The 22,721-nt window shown below is 44.1% G+C and overlaps 1 protein-coding gene across 6 annotated transcripts in view; it reads right to left on the bottom strand.

The window, feature by feature from the left end:
- PRKN (parkin RBR E3 ubiquitin protein ligase) overlaps positions 1 to 22,721 on the bottom strand; it is a 1,277,841-nt gene that overhangs the window by 594,750 nt on the left and 660,370 nt on the right. The window lies entirely within an intron of this gene.

The following is a 22,721-nucleotide window of genomic DNA, read 5'->3' on the forward strand; positions in this document are numbered from 1 at the left end:
TAACCATCGGAGCCCCAGGGGCTCCCAGCTGCCACTGCTACCCCGGGGCCCTGGGCTCTGGCGGAGCTTTAAAGGGCCCAGGGCTCTGCTGCAGTAGTGGCAGCCAGGAGCCCCTGCCCCTTTAAATCACTGCCGGAGCCCCGCTGCCGCTATCCCAGGGCTCCAGCAGCAGGGCTCAGGTGGCGATTTAAAGAGCTCCAGAGGTAGCGGCAGCGGGAGCCCCGGGCCCTTTAAATCACCATCCGAGCCCCGCTGCCAGAACCCCGGGGTAGCAGTGGCAGCCGGGGGCTCCGGCGGTGATTTAAAGGGCCGGGGCTCCCAGCCGCCGCTACCACAGCAGAGTCCTGGGCCCTTTAAATTGCCACTGCGACCCCCGGGGCTCCAGCAGCAGGGCTTGGGCAGTGATTTAAAGGGGCAGTGGCTCCCTGCTGCCTTTAAATAGCCACCAGGGCTCCGGCAGGCTCCAGGGACGATTTAAAGGACCCAGGGCGGTAGCGGCAATCAGAGCCCTGGGGTAGTGGGACTCTGGTGGCTATTTAAAGGGCCTGGGTTGGTGGCTGTGGCAGCCCCAGGCCCTTTAAATTGCCATCTGGGGAAGCCGATCCGCCCCGGTACAGCGCACGGGCACAGGCTCTTGCCGGTATGCCGTACTGGGGCATGCCGTACTGGGGCATACTGGCTTACTTCCACCTCTGGCAGCCAGCTGCTCCTGAGTAAGGGGCTGGCTTATGCTCCTTTACTTCCTTGTATCACTGTGCTTATCACGCCAAAATGTGTCCCTTAGTCTGTAAAAGCATCTCATGACAACGATCATGGTTATATTTATCAAACTTCATTTGAATCTGACAATGAAATCATCCTCTGAGGCATTTGGTAGTCTCTTGGATCTTTTTTGGCACCTCTAAAAACCAAATTAATGTCAGGCAAAAGCCACACAATGTTTAAGGACCAGAGCCCAGATTTTTAACACTATTTAATCGATTCTGTGCCCAGCATTGCAACGCCTAGTTGATTTAGGAGCCTACATCTTTTTTCAAATGTGAACTAGCACTTAGAGCCTAAATCATTTTGATTGTCAATGTGCCTAAACCCTAATAGAAAAAAAAGATTTAGGTTCTGAAATCAGTTATGCATTGCATTGCTGAGCACAGCAAAGCCTAAATATCTTTAAAAATCTGGGCCCAGGTCAGCTGAGTTGCCTCAGAAAGAAGATCTCAATGCTAACTTCAGGAGAGGCTGGGTCAGCAGTTAGATAACAACCTAGCTATTTAACAAAGGGTAGTTGTAATGGGGTTGGTTCCCATCCTCTGATATCCAGAAACTACTCAGCCTCACTTTCTTTTTGTGTGCAGACTGTATGTTATTCTAAAACCATCCACCAACACCAGTACAGTGCAATGCCGCAGTTTTAACTTCTACTTCTTTCAGACCTTCTTCACTAGGACCATAAGAGGAAAGGATGCTAGCCCTACCAGAGCCGGATTAAGACCTTTAGAGGCCCTAAGCACTGAAAAGATTATGGTGCCCCCCCAAATGTAATTCAAAATAAAAACAATACTATACCATAAAATAAAATTTTATTTTTTGAAATGACACAAAACCTACATGTATGCTGAAATTAAAATAGATTCTTTCTAGATTTTCTGATTGCAAAATTACGGATAAGTTAATCGAAGCTGACTTGACGAAGCATGTCCGCTTCCATACACAGTAGGGAAAGTGAATCAAGTCTGTCCTGACACATTGTTGTTCTCTGAGGGTTTTTTATTCTTTTCAGATGAGAAAAAGAGTGTTCTGCAGAGCAGTTAGTAATCATCAATGTTAGAAAAATACATAGTGCGATCTCTACATTTGGAAATACACATTGTATTCCATCTTTCAATATTGTGTCATGAAGATCAATGTGACTGAATTTCATTTTTTCTGTTTCATTAATCTTTGCGCGCATATAACAGTGGAACTGCCATACTTCTCCACAGAGATTCATGTTCAAGTCAACAGGGTATGAGTCAACTTGCTTTTGGGAACCTTGTGAACATTATCGTCAGGTAAGTCCATATAATTTAGAAATGAAAATCTACTTGATACTTCTTTGTACACTTCACCTCTCCTTTTCATATGAGCATCAAGTGTATCAATTATAGCATAATAAGTAGATATAGCGAAATTTGTCTCCAGGATGCAATGCTGTTTCTGTTGCACTGCTACCATTTGCTTGTTTTTTCCTGATTCGCTTGCGGGACTGGGCTTCTTTATAGTTAATATCAGGCAAGATATCTTTTGATACATCTTCAAATCTTTCAAAATCATTCCTCAAAGTGTGTAAGTGGTCTGCTAATGATTGACAGACATCTGCACGTTTTCAAATCCAATTCTTTTTCTTGGAGAGCTTGACTCGTGTGGTAAAAGTGTTGTAAAATTTCATTCCACATGGTCAACATGAATACAAACTCTAGTTCTTGCATCTTGTTTGCAATGTTTTCTGCCTCTTGTATAGTTTCTCCCTTTTGTGATTGGTCTTCAGCTGTACTTTCTAATGCATCCACAATCTTTGAGTAGGAGTCCCGAATTGCACTTGTTGCCACTGCATGTGCCTCCCAGCGAGTATTAGAAAGAGATTTCAACACAAGATCATTGCCCAAATATTTTTTAAGAACTGCCCATTGGTGTGTTGAGGCAGAGAAAAATGTATAAAGTAACTGGACTGTTGAGAAAAAACTTACTACCACCGGACAACAATCAACAGCACTGCAGCCAAGAAGACTGGGAGAATGCGCAGCACATGGTATGAAAATGGCTTATTTGTTCTGTTCTAAAAGCTTCTTCTGCATTCCTTGATAACACCCTGACATGTTGGCAGCATTGTCATAAGATTGACCTCTGCACTTTGAGAAATCTACTTTGCAAACTTGACACAGATAATGCAGTACTTGATTTGCCATTTCTTCACCAGTGTGGCTTTTCAAATTGAGGAATGTTATAAATGATAGGATCTGATTTCCTCGCGTTATTTTAATCTACGTTAGTACGTTTAGGTGGGGATAAGTAATAAAAAGAGAACAGAAAAACGGAGAAAGAGTGTGTAGTGGAGTGTAAGGAAGTCTAACAAAGTTCTGATTTTTCCTATGATGACTACTTCGATGCTTTTTTTGAAATGTCAAACATCACATTTTTTCAAAAAAAAAAAACCTACTCATTTTTTTTGGTATCCCCTGCTTTGCTGGTGCCCTAAGCACGTGCTTAGTCTGCCTATATTGGGTAATCCAGCCCTGAGCCCTACCCTCCCACACTGTAGCACACACTTCCTGGCTTTTTATCAGCTGAGAGGTAATTAGTCGCTTGCCTCTCCATCTCCTTTGGATAATTATCCAATCAGCTATTGCTGGTGGGAATTAATTGAAGCTACAGTGATCAGAGTGCTGACCCATCTGTCAGATCTCAGCACTGTGTCACAGCAATCTTGTGCCAAGATGGGCATAGCACAGACTACACTGGGCATAGGGAGAGCCAAGCAACTTAAAGGGTATGAGCCTTTGTAACAGGCACAATGATCTCAAATTGGGCACAGAATTGCTTCCCTATAACAGTCCGAAGTAGAAGCAACTCTGTCTTTTTCAGAATGTATTTAAATCACTGTTTTTATCCCAAGCATGCGGTGTGCTTAGCTGATATTACTAGTATCCCCCCACAGTCAATGGGATTGCACAGGGTATACATCAGCTCAGAATTTAGTCAGATATGTATAGGGTTTGCTTTGCTCATTCTCCATTATACCCACTGTTACTGTCTCAAAGTGGATAGAGAAGTTATCATTTGTAAGATGTTCATTTATTTTCCAATGAAAGCAGTGAGTTCAAAGAACTTAAGGAATTCTGTTTATTTGTTAGTGTCAAGTACCTATCAGTCTTGTCACAGACTCTCCTCAATCTTTGCTGCAGAACAAATTCCTCAGTCACATGAAGTACTGAAATCCAGCTTCTCATCAAATAAAGAAATATCTAAACTTTTTGAAGTCTATTTCAACAACTCTGTCACTGACGCATATCCAGAGGGGTGTTCACAATCAGCTATGCCTTTTTAAAATGTAATTCTGAAGACAGAGAACAGCAAACACTTGGTGGTTGAGGGAGCTGACATAATACAAGATGTACTGTAGACAGTGCAGTTGGTCACAGAAAACAAAAGGAGTTTCTAAACATCAAGGTAAAATTTGTGTTCTTAAAGCTTGAACATGATTCCATGGCTTATGTTTTCAGACAGAGCTCACTGGAATTCTACAAAATGATGCGCCAACAACAGGGGTGACTTCCCTTCTTTCTACTGGATGACTAATAACTTAAGAAGGAACTTCCATGGATAAAAAAGGGGAGGGCATTTATCTGAAGAAGGCATTGTGATCTCTGATGTACTTTTGTTTGATCACTTATCAAACAAACATTTATCCAGGTCCCAGTAAAAGAAATAGTGTCCATAGAGAAAAGATAAGCTACCTTCTTTTAGGACATTCAATAGAAAGAAAAGGAGTACTTGTGGCACCTTAGAGACTAACAAATTTATTAGAGTATAAGCTTTCGTGAGCTACAGTTCATGAAGTGAGCTGTAGCTCACGAAAGCTTATGCTCTAATAAATTTGTTAGTCTCTAAGGTGCCACAAGTATTCCTTTTCTTTTTGCGAATACAGACTAACACGGCTGCTACTCTGAAACCTGTCAATAGAAAGAGTAATTCTCCAAGCTGTTCAATGTTTATTAGAATTTCTATGCCATTCCAGCTCACAATACAAACAAGAAAATCTTTTCACTGTTCAAGGGATAAATGAGAAAAAACTGGATAATGGAAGTCAGTAACATCAAGGCTAACTTCCAAGCACAGAAAGCTTTAGAGACATGACTTGCTGTCACAATTTTATGACTATGGACTGACAAAATATGTATCGGCTGGGAAAAGTTTTTTCCAGAGAAGTAAGTATTGAGTTAAAAGGAAGGTTGTTTCACTTGTGAGTATACATCTACTTGGTCTAAATGGCATTTTTTATATTCATTGGTTGATTTTAATATGTAAGTACTTGTTCTCCTACAAGATTTCAGAAACTAGCTTATTCTATCTTGCTGTGAAATTAATTTTATTTTATACTTTAATTTTTCACCTGCCATTGCTTTTCAGCAATTGGAAATGGATAATAGAAGTTCCTTATAAAGGAGAAAAAAATTGATCTACTCCACAATGTGCTTATTTTTAGAATATCTATAAAAATAGATCTAATTATAACTAGCCCAACAGATAATTGAAAAGGTCAAAAATGTAGAGTGGAAATAATTTGTTATAGCAATGCATCAAAGAACTCTGAAACATATTGTTATGATCCATTAAATGTTTAAAAAGCCAACCACCTATCTTGGCTTTTTTTAACTGTTTGTGTGTCTGAAATACTTAATAATAATTGTGAAATAGATTTAAAGAATTATAACAGTAATTTATCATAATATAAATATATCACCTAGGTACCCATCTCTGAGCTTCTGTATGGTCCTGTAAGTTCTGTATGCCTTCTGTTCTCATTTTTCCAATAGGAAAATATCATGGGGAGAAAAAGAAAAACCTCTAAAGACAATTTAAAGTGAAGAGCTTTATGAAAGTAGAGCCAGATCATGCCCTATTTTAGGGCAGCTTTGCACCAGTTGTTTTCCACAAAAGCCAGATGCTTTAGCAACTTGAAGACTCCCCAGTGTGGGGGAACCCCTAAGTGATGTCTAGTTGTTGTAATATCTTCTATACCCAGATCAGTGGGTATGGCTGGGCGAAAGGATGTGTGGCCAGAAAGACTATGCCTCAGAAACTTCTGGTTGCCACAACAGATAACAGGGTCATAAAGAGTGAAGACAAGTTAGAGCAGACATTAAGCTATCCTAAAAGTTGTGCCTTGGGATTCAACTGGTTGCCCCATAGCTGAGAGAAAGGAAAGAAGCAGCATGCAACAGGGTACCTCCTTCACCTTGTTGGCCTCAGAGTTTCCCCCTCAGGTGCTGGGGAGCCTGGAGTAAATCAGTTTGACTCCAGAGGGTTTTTCTCTTCATTCTGGTTTTATTTTTCCCTATTTACAAAGTGGGCCCCAGGATAGGCCCAAGAAGTTCTCTGAAACAAAAAATGAACAAAAAACAAAACAAACACAAAACAAACATTTTTCCCTGCCCCCAGGCTGGGGTATTGCCTTACTACACTGGCACCTAGGTGCCAGTCCTTCCCCAAGCAGCAGTTTCTGTCTCAATAGGAAGGAGAGAGACTTCCACTTCCTCCTGCCACTACCCATGTTGCAGCTTGTCTTTCATCTCTCCCCTCCTCTTTCTCATCTGAATAGGTATCTCTATTTAACCTGAGGTTACCTCTTTTCACCTTTAGGGAACAGGGCCTACACCATTCTAAGACTGATGTATCTGCCCTCCACCACTCAGTGGGTGCTGTCCGGGGTTCTCTGCTCGGTGTCCTCTTCAGATTCCCTTTGTTTGATCCTTTGACCTTCACACCTATCCCTATTACATTTTTGGTTGTCCCCCATAATTATTTGAGTTCCTAGACTTCAGGCTGGTGGAGGGTCCTTAGCAGTGGGTGGGTTTGCACCCACCCACTTCCCGGAACCCAATAGGATCACTCTCTTATGTCTGTCAGGACTGACTCTGTCACAAAGCCAATCCACTTTTGCCCACAATCCCTGAGCTGCACCACATGGACTAACCACAGAGACAAGGATCTGCCTCAAAATGTTTTAACTGGGGATTGAAAGTGCCAGAAAACTAGGCAGAGCATATCTCAGAGTTTATGAAAGCTTGTGGAGGACTGTATCCCTGTCACATTCATCAATGCGTCACTTTTCTTCATTCAAAAAATTTGCTCAGCCTATTCATATACTTTGATATTTTAAATACTACTTCAAAGCAATTGATTTCAATTGTATATATTTGTATAAAAACTGGTACATACCCTATCATAATTAATCAGTTCTGAAGTTCTGGTATGCTTACAGATATAGGAAATAAGACACTGTAAAAATAAAATCATTCAACATATATTAAAATACTACAAAAACAACTATAATCTCAGTCTTGAATGTGGCCTTCTGTGTTTATCAACTTAGGAAACAAGTCGAAACAGATGCGTACGTCTCTTGAATAGCATATTGGTCAACAGTCATCATGCCACTGGCTTAGGGGTTATTTATATTTTTAATGGTGGGTGTGATGCAATGTCCGTTCCACACTGATTTGTTTTACTCAACTTATTGAGAGAAATGTCAATCATAACTCATACATTGTTCTAAAATATTAGTGGAAGTTATCCCATTGACTTTCAACATTGTTCTGTTTAGCTAATGGGGTATGTAAACACAGTTGCCTATAGACAGGTTTCAGAGTAGCAGCTGTGTTAGTCTGTATTCGCAAAAAGAAAAGGAGTACTTGTAGCACCTTAGAGACTAACAAATTTATTTGAGCATAAGCTTTCATCCGATGAAGTGAGCTGTAGCTCACGAAAGCTTATGCTCAAATAAATTTGTTAGTCTCTAAGGTGCCACAAGTACTCCTTTACAGTTGCCTATAGGCAGCATAATCTTTCAAAAGGCTTCTCCTATTACTGTGCAGAGAAGCAACCTGATTAGGGTGAGCCAAATTATACTCTCAGCTACATCAAAGAAACAGCATTCAACTCAATGGTTTTGCATTTGTGGAAAAGAATTTGGCTTAGTATTTGTGCTGCTCCCCAGGAGTACAGGGGTTGTGAGGCACCTCATCACTACCTGCCCTCAGTGGGAAGCAGCTCCATGCCCTGAAACTAACAGCCTCTGCCACACAGCAGCACTGACTTCCAGGTGTCCACAGACCTTGCCTTCTCTGGACAGCTAGTGATAGACACACACAACCCCTGAGTTCTAGGAAAGCTCTCTGCACTACCAGCCCATTACCAGGTAAGCTGTCCTCACAGGGTATGCCTACATAGCAACTAGACACCCGCAGCTGGCTCGTGCCAGCTGATTCGTGCTCAGGCTGAGGGACTCGGGCTGAGGGACTGTTTCATTGCTGTATAGACTTCCGGGCAAAGTATAACACTCTTGTTTGAGTCAAAACTTCACTTTAACGGGCTAAAATTCTTGTCTAAAATAGTTTCTCACCTATAGCAAAACTCCCAGTGTCACAAACTCCCATTTGGCTGGTCTATTCATGGACACAGAAAGTGCTGTCCCTTCTGCTCCTTCAGTGATGGAATAAAAAGGTGTCTTTTCACCTTCCTTTTATATCCCCAACTCCATTGTTTTCATCCCCAAAGCCAATGTTACCAGATGTGCTCATTACTTAGAGGTGTGCTCATTTATTAGGGTTATTCTTCAGTGGGGGGGGGGGAGTGCAGGGACAGGATTTTATAATTGTACTATAAGAACAGAGGTACTAATGTATGCCTTGATTTCATTTTACCAGCCACCCTTTTTTGAATAGCAGAAAGGAATGATCCTCTGGGACATAGGTAGGAATGCATCTGACAGACTGCCAGTGTCTGTACTGATGTTAAGGCAGGGACAGACCAGAACAATCCTTATGACTGATTATGGTCACCCTTTTGTTTTAGGATAAGTTATAATGTCTACTATGGTTTCCTATATGTATTACAAATTAGGCACTCTAGTTAAATATACATTTCTTTGTTTTAAGGTTTTGTGATACAAAATTGCCAGAGGGCAGCAGGAGCATGTTAGAAGGGAGCCTTATTCCCTGTAGAGGGAAGAAAGTTTGCTATAAATTAATGAAAGCACCTGAAGCCAATTAAAGCACCTGAAGCCAATTAAAGCACCTGAAGCCAGTCCCAAACCCAAGGCCCCGAACTGTGGAGAACTCCAGGAGAATCATAACTGGGAGGAAAGACACCGAGGAATGGCCTGAGGCCAAGAAGGGACCTGGGGGTTTGGGAAGAGAGGACTGGGGGGGGGCAGCCAAATAGCCCCAGGCAGGGAGCAGCAACCGGAATAAGGGTTATGAGTGTGGGAAATTGGGGCATATAGCAGCCCAATGCCCCAACAGGAAAGAGCCTATGCAATGTAATCTGGGGGATCACAGGGAGCAATGTGGCCTAATCGCCCTGGTAGGGGTCGCAATGACCTCGCATGGGTATACAAGATCAGTAAAAATGAATGGTATTGAGACCGTATCACTAATAGATTCCAGCTGTCACTCTGATCTCGGGGAAGTTGGTGGGGCAAGACCAACTAACCTGGGCCAAAAACACAGTGGTAACATGCATTCATGGCACCGTAAATTTCTACCCCAAAATCCCGGTACGGATTGAGATCCAGGGGAATACTACCAGGATGACTGCAGGGGTGGTCCCCAGGCTCCCCTACCCTGTCCTAATTGGTAGGGACTTCCCTGGGCTTGAGAGATTACTCCCCCCAATAGAGCCAGGGGAGGGTAGCAATTCCCGTGTTGAGACGGAAGCACCTACAGATAACCTTACCCCAATGTTTGCCAAATTTGCCCCAGAGTTATTCTCATCCCCCGGAAAACCCTGAAAGTCTAGGCAGGAAAGGAGGGCATATAAAAGATTGGGGACCAGGATTCTAGCAGAGAACCAGAAAACCTCCCTTGTTGGTAGGCGAACCCGTTCAGGAGGCCAGGAGATAATTCAGACGAGTGAGGACTCGGAGGCGGTTCCTAGCCCAAGTAGGAGCAACCTAGGTGGCGGAGTAGAAACAGGCCCCCTGGAATTAGGTCAGATTGGTACTGCATGTGAGAATTTCGGGCAGGACCAAGCCAATGACTCGCTATATGCAAATGTAAGGGAGGAGGTAGTGGAAGAAAATGGCGTACCCATGGAAGGAAAGGCCAAAGGCCCAAGGCCATATTATGTGCTCAAACGCGATCTGTTGTTCAGGATAGCGCAAATACGAGGGGAAGAAGTAGAGCAACTCTTAGGCCCACGGAAACACACAAGGGCAGTACTAGAGTTAGCTCACAGTCATCTATTTGGAGGACATCTAGGAGTAGACAAGACACTGGATAGAGTCCTAAGAAGGTTTTATTGGCCAGGAATACATGCAGAGGTCCAGCACTATTGTGCCTCCTGCCCTGAATGCCAGTTGCATAGCCCCCGACCTCACTTGCGGGCCCCATTAGTACCTTTGCCTATTATTGAAGTCCCTTTCGAGAGGATAGCCATGGACATAGTGGGCACACTGGAAAGATCAGCACGGGGCCACCGAAACATACTAGTCATCCTTGACTACGGCATGCGGTATCCAGAAGCCATTCCTTTAAGAAACCCCACATCCAAGGCAATAGCAAAAGAACTACTCCAGGTTTTTGCCAGAGTGGGTATCCCTAAGAAGATCCTGACAGACCAAGGAACCCCTTTCATGTCAAAATTAATGAAAGACTTATGTACCCTACTCCGCATCCAGACCATACAGACCTCAGTCTACCATTCACAAACAGATGGACTGGTCGAGCGGTCTAACCATACCCTTAAAAGCATGATCCGGAAGGTGGTAGCTCAGGACGGAAAAGACTGGGATACCCTTCTACCATATCTAATGTTTGCTATACGGGACGTCCCCCAGGTGTCCTCTGGTTTCTCTTCCTTTGAACTACTATACAGATGCCACCCACGCGGAATGTTAGATATTGCAAAGGAAGATTGGGAAGAATAACCCAACCCAGGAAAGAATGTCATTGAGCACGTGACACAGATGAGACAGCGAATAACTCAAGTAACCCCTATAGTACGAGAACATTTGGAAAAAGCACAAGAGACCCAGCGGACATATTACAACCGTCAGGGGAAAGTACGGAGATTTCAGCCAGGAGAACGGGTGATGGTGCTAGTGCTGACAGCAGAAAGCAAACTCCTAGCCAACTGGCATGGACCATATGAGATAGTGGAAGCTATTGGGGAAGTGGACTATAACGTCACACATTCAGACCGCCGAAGGCCAGAGCAAATCTAACACATCAACTTACTGAAGCCCTGGCATTACCGAGAGACGTGCCTGGTCATTCAGGGAGCTGCACCCCAGAGAGATGACCCACAGGGGCAGGTGAAGATATCTCCTGAGTTAACTCCAGAACAGCGAACAGAGATCATTGATATGATCCAACGGAAACAGGACGTGTTCTGTACACAGCCGGGCCATACGACACTGGTCCAAGATCATATTGTCACCAGGCCTGGGGTAAGGGTGACGATAAGACCGTACCGGATACTGGAAGCTAAAAGGGAAGAAATTAGGACAGAAGTGAAGAAGATGCTGGAACTCGGGGTTATTGAAGAATCCCACAGCCAGTGGTCCAGCCCTATCATCCTAGGCACCCTGAGGTTTTGCAATGACTTCCGGAAGTTGAATGAAGTATCCCAATTCGATGCCTATCCGATACCACGCATTGATGAGCTAGTTGATCAGTTAGGCAAGGCCCGATACCTAACCACCCTGGACCTGACCAAAGGATATTGGCAAATTCCCCTGGCCGAGAATGCCAAGGAAAAGACTGCCTTCTCTACACCCGATGGCCTGTTCCAATACACCATCCTCCCTTTTGGACTCCATGGGGCCCCCGCAACATTCCAACGATTTATGGACAAATTGCTGCGACCCCATGCCAAGTATGCCGCTGCCTATCTAGACGACATAGTCGTCCATAGCCCTGACTAGGAAACGCACCTAGGAAAAGTAGAAGAGGTGCTAGACGCCCTGCGGAAGGCCGGCTTCACTGCCAACCCTCTCAAGTGTGTGATAGGACTAGCTGAGCCCAGATACCTCGGGTATGTAGTAGGGAGAGGTTTGGCGAAACCCCAATGGAATAAAGTGGAGGCAATACAAGGTTGGCCTTGACCAGTCCGCAAAAAGCAGGTCTGAGCATTTCTATAGATAGTAGGATACTGTCGGAGATTCATCCCTCATTTCACCACAAGAGCAGGGCCATTGACGGATTTGATAAAGGCTCGGGGACCTGAGATAGTAAAGTGGACTGATGCGGCAGAAGAAGCATTTGCAGATTTAAGGACAGCCCTTTGCTGCCATCCAGTACTCATAGTCCCAGACTTCGAAAAGGAATTCATCCTACAAATAGATGCCTCGGAGGTAGCGCTAGGTGCCATCCTTTCGCAGATGGTAGGGGAGGAGGAATACCCAATCTTGTACCTCAGCCAGAAACTCCTCCCCAGGGAACAAAAGTACACCGTTGTTGAAAATGAATGTCTGGCGTTAAAATGGGTTATGGAGACTCTCAGCTACTATCTACTGGGAAAAAAGAAAAGGAGTACTTGTGGCACCTTAGAGACTAACAAATTTATTAGAGCATAAGCTTTCGTGAGCTACAGCTCACTTCATCAGATGCATTTCCACCAAATGCATCCGATGAAGTGAGCTATAGCTCACGAAAGCTTATGCTCTAATAAATTTGTTAGTCTCTAAGGTGCCACAGGTACTCCTTTTCTTTTTGCGAATACAGACTAATACGGCTGCTACTCTGATACCTACTGGGGCGGCAGTTTACCTTCATGACAGACCATGCCCCACTCCAGTGGATGCACAGAAACAAGGAGAAGAACACAAGAGTGACTAGGTGGTTCCTATCCCTGCAGCCTTCCATTTCCAGGTACAGCAAATAGCCCGAAGCCAACATGGCAACGCTGATGGCCTATCACGACAGCACTGTCTCTCGTCCCAAGTAGCCCAATCGCATGGTGTTGAGCAAGGTGGGGGGAGGGGGAGGGATATGTGATACAGCATGGCCAGAGGGCAGCAGGTGAGTGTTAGAAGGGAGCCTTATTCCCTGTAGAGGGAAGAAAGTTTGCTATACATTAATTACAGCACCTGAAGCCAATTAAAGCACCTGAAGCCAGTCACATGATAAAACCCCCCTGCTTCAATCAGACAGGAGGAGGAGTTGAAGCAGAGTGGATTGGTAATGGAGCAGAGAGCAATTTGGAGGAGTTGAAGCAGAGTGGATTGATGTTGGAGCAGAGAGCAGTTTGGAGGGAAGCAGACGAAAGTTTGGAGAAGTGCTGCAGTGGGCTAAGAAGATCAAGACCCTAGGTAAACGGACACCTGGTTTGTGCAGAGGGAGGGCAGGAAGCCCCACAAGCTGACGAGCAGGAAAGGGAAGTAGCCCAGGAGAAGGAAGTAGCCCAGGAGAAGGAACCACTAGTTCTAGTGGTTTACCGTTATCCCTAGGGCCCCTGGGCTGGGACCTGGAGTAGAGGGCGGGCCCAGGTCCCTTCCTCTCCACTCCCCTCCTCCAGGACACTAGTTGGGCAGTTAATACCCCAGTTCAGGGGCAAGAAACGGTGCCCTGAACCCCCACCCAAGAAGAGAAAGCGCGAGACCCATCATAGCCGTGCCGGCAATTTGCCACAGTTTAGTGGGTAAAAGACAGGATCTTGTATTGTGTCTATGTTAATTAGATAAAGGAATGTTAAAGGCCTGAGCCACAATGTAAATTGTTTTGACTACAAGATTTAGTGAAGTTTAATTTACAGTGTATTCTGCTGAATATAAAATCCTGCTGTCTTCTCTGTGAGAGATTGTTTGTGTGAATGAGGAATGCATGCATCAGGAAAAGATAGTCGTAAAAGCCATCACAAATGTCCAGAGGGTCAAGAAAAAGTGAGAGACTTGGAAACAGCAGGAGACAATCAGAAAATATCCATTCTATCCATGCTAAACATGTTAGCAGCACTGACGACCTCAGAGGTGAGGCAGGCACCCCCGAAGACGAGACAAGAAATAAATGATAACAGCGGAAAAACCCCAAGATTAACACCACTTAAGAACTAATGATTAAAGGATGACATTGCAAAATGCATGGACTCAGATAGGAATTTACAACTATAAAGACGGGGTGTTTTGCCATGGAACTCTGGGTTCAGTCCTGCAAAGCCTCGGAGCATCAGATCGCGACTGACAGAGCCCTGCTCCTCACTCGTTCTCAATCTAACTGGCCATTAGATTGACTTGAGCTACAACAGACTGTTAACTATAAAGACCATCTGCAGGACTTGTGTGTGTGTGTGTGCATGATGTGTATGTGTGTGTGACTGAAAAGCATATGCTAACTGTTTTCAATAAATATGGCAATTTGCCTTCACTCCTATAAAAGATCCCGTGTGCTTTGCATAGCATAACAGGAGGTCTGTAATTCTATCAGTGTATTACTTGTGTGTTCATATGGAGCTCTACTTCTCCCTTCTGCAAGTCCCCTTCCAGTGGAGCTATCCTGCAGGACATAGGTTCTCCAGGGCTGGGTTCCTCCAGCCCCAGAATCAGATGAACACACACACACACACACACACAAACAGAGGAAGTCTGAGTGTAGCGGATCAATCAGCACTCTCAAGCTGACCCCCTCATATGTCCCTGGACTCAATGGGCTGGGTCAAGCAGCACTTTCAAGCTGCCACCCTTTTATGCCACAGGTTCAGCCTGTCCCTATCCCCACTCTCACGTTACAATTATACTGGTAGTAACCCACTTGATGAGCAAACCCCACAGTATTTTGGGTGCTACAGGGATCTTTAGCTTAGGTAAAAGAAGCATTGCTGCAGAGTAAATGGGGAAGCTAAAAACACAAAAGAGTAAAGATCAGAGAGAGAGAGAGAGAGAGAGAGACAAGCAACTAGCTTAACCATAAAAGTTATTTATTGGATAATAGTGATAACTACACAAGGAGAGCCTAAACCAACATAGGTTACATTATTAAAGGTTAATACTTGAGGTAGAAAGGAAAACGGGGGCGGGGAGGGGGAATCTCACCAATTCCATGAAGCTTGAACTGGTTGGGGTTCCCGGGTGATGATGGTAGCTTTGGGTCCTGAGTGCTGGAAACAGGCAAACCCCCAGCATGATCAGTCAGGAGAAGATGGAGTGCCAGTGGAACTGATGCATAGTTTGGATCCAAGCATCAGAACACTTATTTGGGCATAGATAGGGGTTTTTGTAGAGAAAATACAATGGTTCAAAGGAGAACACTAGATTTATTTATGGGTAAACTGATGACTCAAGGGTTTTCTTTAGGCTAGAAGATAGGAGCTGATCACTCTTGACTATGGATGATGTTCCTTTCAGAGAGCTCACAATGCAATTAGGCTGCTTCAGTATTTTGGATATCAATCAAGGATTCATTACTAGAATTGGTCTGATAACAGCTGAGCTGGGTGTGTGCAGGTGTAGGTTCATTAACCTCTGGAGCAGAGATACCCCAGGATGCTGTGCTTCCCTGCATCTGGTCCCAGAGTTCAGTGCGGTTCTTGCATTGGAATTTCTCTTTTCCATTCTGTATCCTAATGGAGATGTCTCCCTGTCCCATCTTTCATGCAGATGAGGCTAGGGGAGTTGCCTCTGTTCTCCATTCTGTATGCTACTGGAGATGCCTTAATCTTATCACCCTCGTCAGAAAGGGTCTAGGTGTCTTCCCCCAACCCTCTTCACGGCTCTCTGCAAGTCTTTTCTCTGATCAGTTTTGGCTCAAGCAGAGGCTGGTGGGGGGTAAGGGTGTCTTTCATGAGTCCGACAGGCTAGATACTGTGCCCTGGTTCCCCAAGAACACAGAGCTGACTGGTATCACCAGGATGGCTCCTCGTGGTTCTTTCCTGGGATGCTGGCTCCAAGGTATCTTCATATATTCCTGTTTAGTCCATATCCAGATGGGGCTTTCACTGTATTGACTTAAAATTCTTAATATACAGCTGACAGAGATACACATCTTATCTCCTGTATGAAAGAAAACTGTTTGTCAGCCCTGCCTCTGACAGAGTCTCTAAACATATTTTCAGTACATACAAGCACATAAATATAAATCTGTACATACATCTCACAATGATTATGAAGATCAGTATAATAAAAGCTTTTATTAGACACCTTACGTGACCCTTTTTGGATAAATACTAAGAAATTAGTGTGTGGGGTATAAGAAGTTGGCCAGGTCTGACAAGAGTTCCTGTTACAGAACTTTTCCAGTTGGCACTGAAAGGTTCTTAGAACTACAATAGTCACTACAGAATACGGGAATTTAACGTTAGCCCCAGTTTTGTCTGGTTTAACCTGAATAATTTAAATTTATATTTTTTCCAAAGCAACTGGATGGGTTTTTTTTTCAAAACTTTTTTGAAAAAGATATTTAGAAGTATTAAAGCAAGAATTAAGATGATGGGCCTGAAGAGAGTGGTGCTTTATTTTGATAGACAGAGTTCACTTGTAGCTACAGAATATTCCTGTTACTCACGTGGATGTCAGGGATGTTATTACTATTGGACAAGAAAGAGGTTAACGGTGCCTGAAGAGTGAAAATGATGGCCTCAAAGTGCTTCAGTAAGTATGAAAAAGGCCAACATTATCTTATGAGATTTAAATTATTTTCCTTTTCAAGATCTGGTTTAAGAAGCTGCCATAATCTTACTTCACAGAGATTATGTTGTGTTACAAAAATTGTTATATCGTATTTTAATAAGTAATGCTGTTTCACCATGATCACTCTGAAAACTGCATTTTTAAAATAAATATATGATAAACTGGATTAATCCCTAATTTATAATGCAAACTCTGAAGGGCAGTAATGGAAGGGAAGGAATATGAAGAAAAAGGTTAGTTTCCTTCTATTCTAAGCATGAAGAAAAGTTATTATTTTCTATTATTTATATAGCACCAAAAAATGTACTAAATGCTTCACAGAGCAAACAGAAAGGCATGACCTGCTCCCTGACTTGAAGAACTTACATGATAAATTTAGACATGAAACAATAACCACAAGCAATGTGCCAAGTAAGAGGTGAATTACGGTAATATGAAAACAGTCACTCAATTTTGGAATGTGCATATTTTGATGATGCCATTAAGTTTTCTACTTAGACTTGGCAAGTTTACTATTAGAGAAGGATAATTCTACTCTGGCCTGATGTGGAGACAAATACTAGGGTTTGGAGCTCAAAAGAGCAAATCTGAGATGTGTAATGAAGGAAGGGTTTATTGAAATGGGAGTTTCTAAGGCATAGCTGTGGATCCTGAGACTTGGTGAATCATGTGTTTGGATATCTGTGAGGACCATATGACTGTGACTATTCAGTTTTTGATCAGACCAGGTGTTTGAAGCAGCAGTTGTTAATGACTCCCCATTACTGAGGAGGCAGAGCTAACCAACAAGGTTAAGTATTTAAGTCAGTTGCCAAGGGAATAACCAAGGAGGTGAACAGGAAAATTTCTGAGGGGGTTTGCAGGATGGAGTGCAGGAACTTTTTTCTGCAGGTGCAAGGATGGCCAGGAATGGAATAGTTATTGTGAGCTGTTGAGGATGTGCCATATTCTGTCCCCTGAAGATAGAGACATTGCACCACAAAATGCATGTTGATGGCTTTACTGGAGAAGAAGATTGGAGGTCTGGACTCTGCATAGCACAAGAGGCAGAATAGCTTTTGAACCACCCAGGGACAGGTAGCACCATTCACGACTCAACTGGAGAATAAGTTAATCTCAAGAAAACAGGAGAGAGTGGAAAACAAGAGGATTGACAGTTTATGAACAAATGAGGAGGAGAAATCTCAACACATATGGAGGTATCTAACCACTTTCAGATATTTAGTGCAGCAGCCACAGAGAAGGTACTGGAAGATTCAAGGGACTGGAGGACTCAACTAAAGAAAAAAAGAACATAGATACCCACAGGACACACCTGAGGAGAGATGCACAGCACAATCCTTGAGGACATTAATCATGCCCAAATGAAAGCCACAGACCATCCAAAGACAGAAAATCTTCATCAGGGACTTGATATTAAGGAGAGTACATAAAATATTTTGCTGAGAGCAAAAGGACTATGAGCTATCTTCCTGGAATGAAAATAATACATATCACAAAGGACCAGACAAGATTCTGAAGACTGCAGACAAGGATTTGTTTGTTATGATAGACATTGGCATGAATGACTCTGCCTCTGAAATAAAAGGAGTACTTGTGGCACCTTAGAGACTAACACATTTATTTGAGCATAAGCTTTCATGAGCTACAGCTCACTTCATCGGATACATTCAGTGGAAAATACAGTGGGGAGATTTATATACATAGAGAACATGAAACAATGGGTGTTACCATACACACTGTAATGAGCGTGATTACTTAAGGTGAGCTATTACCAGCAGGAGGGTGGGGGGACCTTTTGTAGTGATAATCAAGGTGGGCCATTTCCAGCAGTTGACAAGAATTTCTGAGGAACAGTAGGGGGTAGAGGAATAAACATGGGGAAATAGTTTTACTTTGTGTAATGACTCATCCACTCCCAGTCTCTATTCAAGTCTAAGTTAATTGTATCCAGTTTGCAAATTAAATCCAATTCAGCAGTCTCTCATTGAAGTCTGTTTCTCAAATTTTCTTTGTTGAAAAATTGCAACTTTTAGGTCTATAATCAAATGACCAAAGAGATTGAAGTGTTCTCCAACTGGTTTTTGAATGTTATAATTGACGTCTGATTTGTGTCCATTTATTCTTTTACATAGAGACTGTGCAGTTTGACCAATGTACATAGCAGAGGGGCATTGCTGGCACAGAAGACACTTCGCAGATCATTGAACGCATTGGGGCTCTTGGAAGGGAGATAAATGAGAAAAGTACAGGTGAGCTTCTCAGAGATCTTTCCTGTCCTGTCCCGGGTTTACCATGGCACCAGGCCCAGAGTCAGAGGGGCCCTCAGCCAGCCCGATCCCCCACCTGGCTGAGACAGCCAGGAAAGCTGCCCCTGTCCCTGCTCCACCCCAGCCCCGCCTCTTCCCACCCCTGCTCTGCCCAAGCCCCACCCCCGCCCCCTGAGGAATGCAGCAGGGGTCGGGCCTGCCCTGCACTCACTGGGCAGTGGGAAGTGGAGCGACTGGGTCACAGCCCACTCCACTCCACTGGCTCCCAGCCACACTGCCAGTGAGTGCTGGGGGGCCGGGTTCCCCCCTACCCCACAAGTCCCAAGGCTGGGAACCAGGGGAGCAGAGTGGAGTGGGCTGGGGCTAGGTCACTCCACTTCCCACCACACCATGAGTGCAGGATCGGGCCCTGCCCTGCAATCACCAGGCGGCAGGAAGAGGAGCAACCCAGCCCCAGCCCGCTCCGCCGTTGAGTGCTGCGGGGGCAGTTTCCCCCAGTGCCCTTCAAGCCTGGGATAGAGATGGAGCAGTGGGGAAGGGGCATGGGATGGGGAAGAGAAGGGGATGAGGGAAGTGGGGGATGGGGGAAAGAGGCAGGGGAAAGGAAGGGGGTGGGATGGGGAGGAGATGGAGCAATGTGGAAGAGGCATGCGATGAGGAAGAGAAAGGAATGAGGGAAGCGGAGGCAGGGGGGAAGCTCGAGCCCAGCATGCGGCATCCCCTTGACAGAAGCTGGGGCTCCCCTGTTAAGCAGGCCCATCGAATCCTCACCGTGACAAGCCTCACCTCCCCTGCATCTGTACAACCCCGATGAGCCTCCCCAGACACCCTCCCCACTGAGCCCCAACCACCTGAACCCCTACCCAAATGAACCCCACCTCTCCTGCACCAAGACAGCCCTCCCCACTGAGCCCCAAACACCTTCACCTGGATCCCCTGCAGAGTGCCATTGCCCCTGCACTGGAACCTCTGAATGAGCTTCTGTGCATCCAGATATCCAACTGAGCCACCCATACCCAGATTGCCTCACAAAGAACTCTCTTGCCCCCATTGGATCCCCCCCACACTAAGTCCCTCTGCACTTGGATCCTGCTGCCGGGCTGAGCCTGCTCACCCTCACCTGGTGCGCCTGGCACAGGGGGGCAGGGCCCCAGGGTGTTTCTGGGGCAAGCCTGGCCCTTGCACTATGTCAGGGTCAGGTGCAGCCTCACTTCCAAGTCCCTGTCCCAGGGTGGAGTGGAGGGAGGCTGCAGGGTGATCTCCCACATCCATGCAACCAGTGGCCCGTGCTCCCCACTGCCATGTTGGAGCCTCCACATTTATTTATTGACAAATAAAATTTGACGAATAAAATATTGGACACAGAATTTAATTTTTTGGTGCAGAATCCCTTTAGGAATATGGGGTGCTGTGCAGCTGTTAAGGTGGGACTGTGAGGAAGGTAGTGGGCAGTGGGGCAGTCTATGGGCAGGGGATGCTGGGCGAGCGGTGTGGTGTGCAGGGTGCTGTGCAGTTGTGGTGGGAGGCCAGCAGGGGAGGTCTCTGGGAGGGGTGGGGACTAGGCATAGAGATCTGTGGTGGAGGTCTCTGGGCAAGGGGGCACTGGGCATAAGGATGGGGCACTGGGCAGGAGGACGGTGTGGTGCGGGCTCACCCTCAAGGCGAAGGGGTATGCTGGCAGCACAGGGCTGGGCAGGCCAGTGTGCATCTGGCAGCTGCAGGTTCATAAACAGTGCCTTCCTGCTGGGCTGCACAGAGTGGAGCTGCTCCGACCGCGCTGTGTCTCATTGCCCCCAGCCTGCCCTTCACTCTGGAGACTGACCACCCACCCCTCTGCACCTTGCCCCATGAGGGCCCACAAATATGTTTGACGCTGGGCCCACAAAAACTTAATCTGGCCCTGTTACTGTCCCACAAGAGAAGACAGACAGATATAGATACTATAGGTAAACTGTTGGCTAGGTAGGTTTTATAAAGTAGAGAGTTTTGGTTCTGAGGAACATTGGATCATCTTCTAGGGGAAAGAAGAATATATGGCTTAGATTGCCTCCATCTCAATAGAAAGGGAAGCAACTTTCTGGGTAAGAGACTAGCTACAGTAGACAGAAATGCTTTAAATTATCATCAAATTAGGAGAGTGCTAAGGGCGTAAAATTCAGATTCAAGGTAGCATGAATATAAAGATTCAAACATCAAGGATTGTAAACAAGGAATTCTTCAGTTGCACATATATTAATGCTAGAAGCCTGGGTAACATGATCTGATTGGTATTACTGAAACCTGTGGGATGAGTCTCATGACTGGAACGTTAAAATCATTGGGATACACTCTATTTAGGAAAGACTGTGGTCAGAAGGGAAGAGGGGTGGCATTCTACATTAAAAATACCATTACTTGCCTTAAGATTTACTCACAATTCAGAAGGATAGGGAACTGGAATGCTTATGGATCAAAGTAATAACTGATAAATCGCAAGATAGGGTACTAGAGCGATTCTGTTACACCAAAAAATGAGACAAGGGAACACGATGAGCAGCTCCTTAAACATCTATAATGTGTAGAAAGTAAAATTGTGTCATAATGGGGGATTACAATCCAGGGGACATAAACTGGAGGTATCATGTTGCTACTGACAGAATATTCTTGGCGTTTCTAAAAATTAGAGCGTGGAGGATAACTTTTTAACACAAATATTCTAACACAAAGAAATATTCCAACTAATTTGATGTAATTCTACAATCAGCCTAGTTTTGTTGACTAAAAATGATTGCTGAGCTAAAAATTGATAGTTTCCTAAGTGCAAATGAACAATCTCATTTCATTTGTTAAAACAGAATTAGTTGGTGCTTTTAAAAGGCCAATTTTTGAAAGGTAAAAATAACAAGAGGTCATGGTGGATCACCAGCTGAGTATACTCGCCTAGTATAATGCTGTAGCTAAAACAATTAATGTGATCCTTGGATGCATAAGCAGGAGAATATCAAGTGGAAGTAGGAAAGTGGCATTACCTCTTTTTAAGCATTAGTGAATCCATTACTGGAAGAGTGTATCCACTTTGGGTGTCCACACTGCAAAAAGGACGTTGAAAAATTCAGTACAGTTCAGAAAAGAGCTCAAGAATGAACCCAAGTCTGGAAAATATGCCTCACAGTTTGTTCAATCTATCTACTTTACCCAACAGAAACTTAAGAAGATCACAGTATACAAGTACCCTACATGGGGAAAATATTTTTACCAGAAATCTATCTTTAATTTAGTAAAAAAAAAAAGGCATAATAAGACCAAAGGTCAAAGCTGAAGCTAAAAAATTTCAAACTAGAAATAAAGGTTCAAATTTTTAGCTGTGTAGGCAGTTAACCAACAGAAGAAATTACTGAGGGATATGGCTGATTCTTCATTGCTTTTAGTCTGTAACTCAAGACTGGACACCTTTCTAAAAGATGTCCAATACCTCAAACAAATTATGGGCTTGATGCAGAAATTTCTAGGTAAGGTTCTATGGTTTGTGTTATAAAAGAAGTCAAACTAGACAGTCATATTGGTCCCTTCTGGATTTAAAATCCATGAATCAACCCCCAAGTTTTATTTAGATGAGAGGGCATTTGGGGCCTTTAAAAAAAATCTGAAGTTATATACCTATCTCCATATTTACACATTTACTGTAAATAAGTATTCTGATTTCTAAAGATGTCAAGCATATACAATTCCCCTTTACTTAAATTTGAGTTGTGAGCCAGGCATTTAAGTCCCTAACGACTGAATTAAGTGCTTATACTTATGCATCTAAGCTCAAAAATTGTGTCCTTAGTCTCTACAAATCTCAGAACATCTACTCCATCCATTCATGAGTAATCCTTACTATTTTCATCCAGCCTCTAAATATTGTTCGCAATTTAGTGATAATTTTCTAAAGCCAGGAATACATTTTTCTTAAGTCTTCATATATGACAGCTGTACCTTGAGATACATAAAACGTGTATGAATAAAATAATGAAGAACAAACCTAAAATAGCAGGAGAAAGGAAGAAGCATATAGTAAGAGGCTAGCATGATCATAGTAACACCCAATGGAA

This window comes from Dermochelys coriacea, chromosome 3 (genome assembly GCF_009764565.3).
Source record: "Dermochelys coriacea isolate rDerCor1 chromosome 3, rDerCor1.pri.v4, whole genome shotgun sequence".
In the NCBI taxonomy this organism is placed as follows: Eukaryota; Metazoa; Chordata; order Testudines; family Dermochelyidae; genus Dermochelys; species Dermochelys coriacea.